Here is a 9,765-nt window from a genome sequence, read left to right as displayed (position 1 = left end):
AAGGATACAGAGTCTGGCGGCACATTTTATTTGTTCGACATACCGAAGGAAGGAATCGGTCACGCTTATGTTACAGCGTTGCAACTTCTATCTTCTTGAGGTACGTAGGAAAAAATATAGGCTGAAGGTGCTTTATCAAATAATGCAGGATCAACTTTAGATTGATAAGCTCAAATATCTACATGCTCCAGGCAAAAGATACCCACGAACTAACCACGACTACATCATAAAGCCGGACCATACCAACAGTGATACATATCGATACTCATTTTTCCTGGATGCGATAGAAATGTGGAACCAATTGCCAAACGCTATTGTTAGCCTAAAAGATGTCGCCGACTTTGAAAATGCTGCTGAGGCATATTTATGAAAGTTTTCGATTTAGTTTTAAAGTGCCAAGTGATATGTGCGACTTGATATTCATTGTACGCATTTTGATGAATATCAGAAGTGTGCTGAACAGCATTCAAGTGAACATCTTATTCACTGTGAATTGACAAGTGTTAAGCAACTTTACGTACATTGACATTGTCTATATTTGATTTATGTAATTGTATTGTCCTCTCTGTTATGACCCTCTACGAGGTTTGACAGTATTAATAAATAAATAAATAGACAACAAGGAATGTGGGTAAGTATACTTTATTTTCAGCACACGTTTTTTTAATGAACGGCTGTTATACTGCTAAAATCTGCACATTTAATAAAAGTACACTGCTCTGCTTCATCACTCCATGCTAAGTGCAAGTATCCTGTACCAGGAAGTCAAACCAAGACGTGGGATGTTCAGTCTGTGAAAATAAAAACGAGTTTGAAACATTCACGTGCAAAAACTAAAGCACACTCAAGAAAATAAACACAGCACAGGAACATATCCAATGAATCAGAATTACCTTTGAGAGCAAACATATAGTTTCTATGGCACAGTCATCATCAGCCTGGTTACGCCCACTGCAGGGCAAAGGCCTCTCCCATACTTCTCCAACAACCCCGGTCATGTACTAACTGTGGCCATGCCGTCCCTGCAAACTTCTTAATCTCATCCACCCACCTAACTTTCTGCCGCCCCCTGCTACGCTTCCCTTCCCTTGGGATCCAGTCCGTAACCCTTAATGACCATCGGTTATCTTCCCTCCTCATTACATGTCCTGCCCATGCCCATTTCTTTTTCTTGATTTCAACTAAGATGTCATTAACTCGCGTTTGTTCCCTCACCCAATCTGCTCTTTTCTTATCCCTTAACGTTACACCTATCATTCTTCTTTCCATAGCTCGTTGCGTCGTCCTCAATTTGAGTAGAACTCTTTTCGTAAGCCTCCAGGTTTCTGCACCGTAGGTGAGTACTGGTAAGACACAGCTATTATATACTTTTCTCTTGAGGGGTAATGGCAACCTGCTGTTCATGATCTGAGAATGCCTGCCAAACACACCCCAGCCCATTCTTATTCTTCTGATTATTTCCGTCTCATGATACGGATCCGCCGTCACTACCTGCCCTAAGTAGGTGTATTCCCTTACGACTTCCAGTGTCTCGCTGCCTATTGTAAATTGCTGTTCTCTTCCGAGACTGTTAAACATTACTTTAGTTTTCTGCAGATTAATTTTTAGACCCACTCTTCTGCTTTGCCTCTCCAGGTCAGTGAGCATGCATTGCAATTGGTCCCCTGAGTTACTAAGCAAGGCAATATCATCAGCGAATCGCAAGTTACTAAGGTATTCTCCATTAACTTTTATCCCCAATTCTTCCCAATCCAGGTCTCTGAATACCTCCTGTAAACACGCTGTGAATAGCATCGGAGAGATCGTATCGCCCTGCCTGACGCCTTTCTTTATTGGGATTTTGTTGCTTGCTTTATGGAGGACTATGGTGGCTGTGGAGCCGCTATAGATACCTTTCAGTATTTTTACATACGGCTCGTCTACACCCTGATTCCGTGATGGCTAAGTGAAGAAACCTTATTCCTCCGGCTTTTTTTGAGCGCGAGAAAATATGAAAGTGCATGCGTTCTCCCCATATTGTGTATCTGTCACCTTTTCACACACAACAAAGATGTTGTCTCAATGTGCCCAACTGTCTTTGCATATCCATTTCTCTGCTCTCATACCATGACACCTACAGTTAAAGGCTGTAGCAATGCTTAGCTTGAATGGACCAACACAAGCTACATGCATTGTGCTGTTGAACATGGCATTGTAAGTCAAGATTCATGCACAGCACATTCATGTGCTATAAACATTTGATTGTGATTGTAGGCGAGATAAATAAAAAGAAGGTATGTAAATAATAATGTTCCCTAATAAGCTGTGCAGAAGTGCTCTCCCGTTTGGACAGAAGCCGAGCACAGCTGCAGTGAACAAGAAGCCAACTTATACAGCATTTAAAATCTAGGTTCTAAATGTGTTACAGATTTTTCTGAATTCATGGTCGAAAATCTAGGTGTTAAAGGTGACAAACATTTAAACAGGTCTCTATTCAGACTGCTAATGCTATGTGTCACCTAGTTTGATAAAATATACCATATCACTGGTCTCCCAAGCTAAGGCTGCTGTCCAGTTGCAAGTGCAAATCACTCAATTATGTCTTGGGCACGTTTGAGCAAAAGGCAGCCAAGATTACTGTGCCATTGAGGTCTATTTCCTGACATCTGATTTCTTCTCAGAAAGCCACCTCTCTAAAAAAAACCTTCACAACAACATAACCCAAACCTTTCTTGAGAAAAGCCATCACACTGGTCCTTGAACACTAATTACACAGTGGCTCCTTGTGATGTAATGTTATGTACATCAGCACCTTACAAAGTACAGGAAAATTTAATAATGGCAGTGTGACAGGTACACAGAAAAGTAAAGGGATAAAACATCACACAGGCTGCCATGAGTGTTCATATCTCTATTTCAATGTGGATGTTTTTAGCAGTGAATACATGTTCTCATTAAACTGAGTCATAATGTTACAAAAGCGAAGGGCAAGGGTCTTTACATTCTAAACTGACAAATGTGCTTTATTACGATTCACCGCAATACAGGAGGTGTTTTGCAGTGAACGGTCACGTAAGGTTTTGGCTAACTACGGCGGGCGTGTCCTGCAGCGCGGCCTCTTGTGTATTGCGGTAAAGCGTATTAATGTGACAAGAGCTAACCTGGCATGTATGGCTTTAGCCAACAAAAGTTCTCAAGACATCATGCAACCTGCCACGAAAATCTGCTTTGTTGAGAGTAGAACATTAGGTTTGTCACTGACAGAAACCATACATTCCAGATTCACGTAAATCTTTTCCAATATTGGCATGCTTCACCGCAACACACAAATATGTTGCGGTGATAACGGTGGTCGAACAGGCTGGTGCAAATGTTTCGACAGGGGAGCGTGTCTTCATCAGGGCAACTGCTTTCCTTGGCAGTTTTCCTATACGTGAGACCCCCCCCACTTCCAACAGGGGAGATTTAGCTGGACCTTTGCCAAGAAACGTACCGACAAGCGTTTGGTAGTGGCTGGTAGAGATGCAGGTGTCTAAAAAGCGTTGCGAAATTCGGTTCCATAAGGTTAGCTTCAACGCAATACAAATATGTTAAGCAGTTAGACATACATGTTTTGCGGTGAATCATAGCAAGGGTACCTGGCCTTTGATGCAAAGCAGCTTCCCAAGAGGCACGCTAATCCAGTGGCTAGTTATGCAGTTCCCCGCATGCGAGTGAGTTCCCTGCGTTCGGCGGTTTCCCAGTGACATACAAGATGACATTGACTGTGTTGTAAATGGGCGACGGCACTATATGCTGATGCAAAAGCGTCGTTTCGCTTTCGAAAACTGCGCTCGGCTACAGAGAACACCTTGACTCGCATATGACCAAAGCAGTTGAACAGGAAACTACGAAATTACGTAGCTATTATGGAAGAAATCAACAGTTCAGAAAAAAATGGCCGTGTAAACATTAACTGGCTTACGAGGTCGACAAACCAACGGTTCAAAGAATCACAGCCACGTCCGAAAAAAATAGCGCTGAAGGCCGGCCTGTACACTTAGGCGCCTCGGCGCGCGTAATGTAATAGGAGACGGCAGCTCCACAAGTACATCATTAAGGAACACATATATGTCGGTGAAAGCGGTCACTCTTCAGTTCTGACATGCTTCACCGCGTAACACTAGTCTACTGCGGCGAAGCTGACTTCAGGACGCCGATTTCTTCAACTCATCTAGCGAGGCAGGTCCGTTTATCACGCTTGGCAACGTTTGACATTTTCTGCATTAATTTCGTTTGTTCTTTTTAATTTTATTATCACAGTGACCCTGTATCACGCAGTAGCAGAGCTAGTGCAGCGTCTTAGGTGCGTTAGGAAAGGTAAGCGTGTATGCAGCAGGCACGGCGGCATTGGCTCTTGTTTGGAAACTTCAAGAGACGCTCTTCCGCGCAGCGATGTCATTTGTATTATTAAAAGAATGCAGGTGATGATTAAATGAGCCGCAGCAAAGCTGTAAAAAAGCAGTAGTAATGCTGTTCTAAGATCCTCTCGCTCGAGCGAGATGGTCCTAGAAAAAAAGCGCGATGCAACGCGATCTGACGGAATAGCTCGTCATGCCAGTGTTTTCTTACGTCCTCGTTCTTACGCGTACCCTCCCCTGAATCAGACTACTGAATGGTTCTGTGCACGCACTGACGATCCTGACGGAGGCAATACCACTCACATGAGCAGCTCCATATAAGATGCCACGGCCCCTTCCACATGCCGGCTGCAATTTGACGCGGCCATGAGGCAAAATATGCGCACAAGGTACCTAATGGTAACGCATCAAACAGCTCACAGCCCCAATCCTTTATTACACGCATATAGCGTGGAAAGATGAATTACTCACGCTCTAAGTGGGCACGGAATACGGACCGTTTCGCAGCGCAGCCGGCTCCGTAAGACGGCCGCCATGGAAATGAGCGGATGTGACATCATGGGTTATAGCGGATGTGACGTCATGGGTGAACGTAGACATTTCGGGCACCTTTCGTCTGCTGTGCCCCGGGCACAGCAGACACGGCCTTTATAATAATCTGCTTGAAAAAGGCAATAGGAGCGGCTATTTAACGCTATGTTAGACGGCAACGGACTACACGCTCCGACATTTTTTTAGGTCCGGGCCGTCAACTTTTGGAGCCAAGTTACCGATCAAAGCCTTGTGACATCACTGTCACTGTGTTAGCAAAAATCAATTAGACAAACAGTTCGTCACAACACAACAGCTGCCGTACAACGCTGCACAGCCGCCCACCGCGTAGCAGACGAACAGGTTATAAAAGCGCCACCTACGGCCGTCTGTTGAACGAAAGTGGGCGCAAGCTGCTCCCATAAAAGCCTGATATCTGTGCAGGTCTGGAGTTCCAGTAGGTCGTGCGTTCAACCATCATGGGAATCCCCGGAGTTTCTCACTATAACTCGTGGAGGAAGGAAACTGAGGCAAATGACTGAGGAGAGGCCCTGCCCCATAGTTTCTCACTATAACACCTACACTCTAAGAACAGTTTACACCCTTTGGCTTGCCCCTTCTGCCACACAAAAATAATCGTCATCTGCCTTGATGCGTTTCCTTTCTTTATCGCTGCAAGCCCGGAACTTTCCAGTGACGAACGGCACGCGCGTTATCAGAAGGGGCACTCCAAAGGGTGTAAACTGTTCTATGCTGATAACGCGCGTGCCGTTCGTTACTGGAAAGTTCCGGGCTCGCAGCGATAAAGAAAGGAAACGCATCAAGGCAGATGACGATTATTTTTGTGTGGCAGAAGGGGCAAGTCAAAGGGTGTAAACTGTTCTTAGAGTGTAGAGGGTAATCTGGCGTCACCGTCTATGGGAGTAACTCTCAAGTTCAACAATTGGCCACAGAGGGCGAAAAAATCGACCGCGCGCCGCTGCTAACAAAACCAGCGTAGTAGTATTACACTGTAGTAGTATAGTGCCTAGAATAATATGAAACTCTATGGCCTAGAATATACTGGCTAGTGTGCCGTCCGCGGCCTCCCGGGTGGCACCGGATGCAAAGAATACCGGCGGCTGCCGCTTGGAGCGCTGCAGTGCAGGCGGGTGCCGCGGCACCATCCGGTCTTCGTAGGCCGCCGTGTTTCCACCGCATCGGCAAGCGGGCTGTTGCGCTTTTTGTTTTTATTAAGCTGTAGCAGCAGCACAGTTCAAATGTGGACAGCTGATTTATAAATCGTGGTTTGTTTTGAGAACAACAGTCTTCTCTAGCGCTTGTCGCTTGTGTGAAAAGCGTGTGCTATCTCAGCTCGGCTTCGAGTGTAGAACCTGATGTGTTTCTATGCTGGCGAAGAGAAAACGTAATTTTTAAGGCAAATGCCTTAGATCTCCATGTTCCAAGGCCGTGTTGCAAGGTACAGAACACATCACACGATCCAAGAAAGGCCAGAAACGAACCAAAGCATGTCCAGCCGTGTATAAGAGATGCTAAATTATTAGCAAATTTAATTATTTATTATAGTGATTGGATTAAGGGGTGTTAGGTTGAATTAGGGGGATTAAGGTGTATTAATTAAGGAGGATTAAGGTGGATGAAGGAGGATTAGGGTGCATTAAGGTGAATTACAGTAGGCTTTACAAGGCGTTCGCCTTCGTACGTGTCTCTTCGGCGGTAGATAAGGATAATTGTTTTTTATTCTAGCCATGATATGGCAGCGTAATTTTTTTAAGGGTAAGTTTTAGGTTACATTTCTCATTCTAATAAAGTAAAGGAATTCTAAGCTTACATTACTGTTCTATTGATGTTATATTAATGCATAACCATTGAAAACCGCTGTAACCGATCATCCATTGAAATGACTTGAATTTCGCTGTCCTCTCTTTTTATTTGCTGCTATTTCTGCCTATTATCGTATTGTTGTCCTCATAGGTTTGAATTTTTTTTATTGTTTGTAAACCATGTACCCATCTCCTCATAATGCCCATTGGGCCGCAAGGATAGGATAATAAGTAAAAAAAAATTGCCTGTAAAATGGACTGCATGCGGTGTTCTGTGTACTATACATTTTTTAATACCTGGTAAACACGTGCAGATTTCTTTTTATGTCTGATATAAGTGAACGAAAATGGGAAACAGATCTTTCATTTAAGCGTAACAAATATTTTATTCTCGTGTAACAACCGTCAAACGCTGTGTTACGTTTCGCCTACGACGCGCGGTATAGCCGGCGCAGATGCAACGGACGCCGGGGCTTCGTTCAAAGCGGCGGACATTTTGGCCCGTTCGGAGCTGCCGCAAAGCCTCCCCGCCAAGCGCGTCCAGGCGTGTTTCAGTGCCACGTGTCTTCGTGTGTGCGTGTGTGTGTGTGTGCCCACGCTTGTCAAAGCGCGGCAGCCGGGGAGAGGAGCTCCCCAAGTGTGAAGCGAGGAGGTCTGACAGGCGCCAGCTTGGCGGATGCGTCACTACACTCGTCTCAACGTGTCTCTCAGCGTGTCCGTGGCGCCGTCACGTGCGCCAGTGAAGAGGCGTTCCTTCTTGCCCTCAACTCCGAGAGTATAAGAGCAGCTGCTCCCGGACGCCGAGAGAGGCTCCGATTTTTTCTGTTGAGTTACGTGCTCTCCCGTCTCTCCACTTCGGTCGACCTGACCACCCGCTCTTTTGCGATGTTAGAATAAACCAGTTGTTCTGTTACCAGTCGACTCATGCTTTGCCGGGACCTTCGGATGCTTCCAGTTGTGCCCCAGGCCGCCAGGCCAACGCTACCCTTGGGGCTTGCGACCCATTTGCAACAACGGGCGTCAGCACTGAGGTTTCAACAGCGGGCATATAAGACAGCCCTAGATGAGATAATGCACACATACCTGAAGAAGATAGATCTAGTGGCAGTGACGCAGTTTAAAGAGCTTCTGCCGTTGCCTTTGCGCTTCCCTCTCTTTGTTGATGCCTTTTACAAAAAAAACCGAAACCTCAAGAAAACGTAGAACTTCTTGTGAAAGCTGGTTTTTCATGCTCTGGGCACCCTAGTTGGGGAAAGGCCAGTGTCTGCAGCTGACCTGAAAAATCAGCTAGACTCGCTACATGTAACTTGTTTTTGCTAAAGAACACAGTAAAAGCATCTTCCACGGCCTTCACAGCGGTTGACAAGGTCTGACTAAGATAGACAAGGCCTCCATTGTCAAAATGCGTAGTGCAATAGCGAAGCAGCGTCGGCACTAGCTTCAGCTTTACTTACGCAAAGGAAGCCTGCACACTGTGGTCAAGAATTTTGGGCAGTGATCTTTCTTGCAACATAACAGTATAGTAGATTGTTACGTTTCGCCTACAACGCGCGGTAATGCCGGCGCGGATGCAACGGACGCCGGGGCTTCGTTCAAAGCGGCGGACATTTTGGGCCGTTCGACGCCGCCGCAACGCCTCCCCGCCAAGCGTGTCCAGGCGTGTTTCAGTGCCACGTGTCTTCGTGCGTGCGTGTGTGTGTGTGTGCCCACGCTTGTCAAAGCGCGGCAGCCGGGGAGCGGAGCTCCCCAAGTGAGGTGCCAGGAGGTCTGTCCGTCGGCGGGTTGGCGATGCGTCACTACACTCGGCTCAACATGTCTCTCGGCTCGACCGTGCGCGCCGTCGCGTGGGCTCATGCTCCGCCGTCGCGTGGGCTCATCCCGTGACCTTCCTTCTGGCCCGCGACGCCGAGAGTATAAGAGCAGCTGCCCCCGGACGCCAGGAGAGAGGCTCCGATTTCTTCTGTTGAGTTACGTGCTCTCCCGTCTCTCCACTTCGGTCGACCTGACCGGCCGCTCTTTTGCTATGTTAGAATAAACAAGTTGTTCTGTTACCAGCCTTCTCATGCTTTGCCGGGACCTTCGGATGCTTCCTGTGCCCCAGGCCGCCAGGCCAACGCTACCCTTGGGGCTTGCGACCCATTCGCAATAACGGGCGCCAGCACCGAGACCCCAACAAGATCAAAGCACTATACTGCTCCTTTTTTCTTGTTTTTTTCCCCCTGGTACTCACGAAAAGTAAGGTGCATGCTTAGGATACTCAGGAAACATCGTGGGTATAGCGTAGGGTTTCAGGCGTGGTTTATCGCGGGGAATCTCGTGGACAACGCCGTTCACGGTGATAGAGAACGCGCGCTCGACTAAGCTGTTTTCGAAATGTTTTTTACAAACCACAGCAGTTGGTGCCGGCCTTCTGTCCGCTCTCCTGATCATTCTTGCCCATTCTGCTGCCGCTTCGTATCAGTGGTGGAGTGAACAAGGATACACGCCATTTGTTCGAGCGGTAACCGCTTCGACACAACGGCACAAAGCAGGTCCTCTCCTTGCACTGTCTCTTCGGCATTTTTTCATCGCCGCCGCATAGTTCTCGTAATGACAGGCACACGAACACAGCAACGACGCACTCACTCTTTGACGACACCAAGAACAAACACGCAACGCTGTAATAACACTGAAAACGCCAACATAGAAACCGACGCAAGAGCTGCGAAACTGATATGCGAAGCAGACGACACGCGCAGTCTGCACCCACCCGTGTGGCAGCGACCTCTGTCGGCCACCGTGGGCATTCATTGCAGGCGGCGCCACGCTCCTCCATTGAAAAGAGCGGGTGCACGGCACACTAGCCAGTACATTCTGTAGGCACTATAACAGTAGAATCACTTCGGGATGCTTTTGTTAGTTCCAACATTTCCCGGTAGAGGCGTCGTAGTAAGCGCACTTTTATCTTGCAAACTTTTTCTTACAATTACCGAAGCATTTTCTTTTACATAAAAACAGGGCAAAATTATAATTGCTAATTAGATATTGTACTC

At 46.8% G+C, this 9,765-nt stretch overlaps 1 long non-coding RNA gene across 1 annotated transcript; it reads right to left on the bottom strand.

Moving 5' to 3' along the window:
* Positions 1–626: 626 nt before the first annotated feature.
* Positions 627–5,755, bottom strand: LOC129386079 (uncharacterized). The gene is made up of 2 exons (XR_008613552.1): positions 4,851–5,755; positions 627–791 (listed from the first exon to the last, which is right to left on the bottom strand). It is a non-coding gene; the product is annotated as an uncharacterized lncRNA (long non-coding RNA).
* Between the last annotated feature and the right edge of the window lie 4,010 nt (positions 5,756–9,765).

The sequence above is a fragment of the Dermacentor andersoni genome, chromosome 4, assembly GCF_023375885.2.
Source record: "Dermacentor andersoni chromosome 4, qqDerAnde1_hic_scaffold, whole genome shotgun sequence".
Classification (NCBI taxonomy): domain Eukaryota; kingdom Metazoa; phylum Arthropoda; class Arachnida; order Ixodida; family Ixodidae; genus Dermacentor; species Dermacentor andersoni.
Note: the sequence above shows the minus strand (reverse complement) of the source record. Positions and strands in the feature narration are given on the sequence as shown.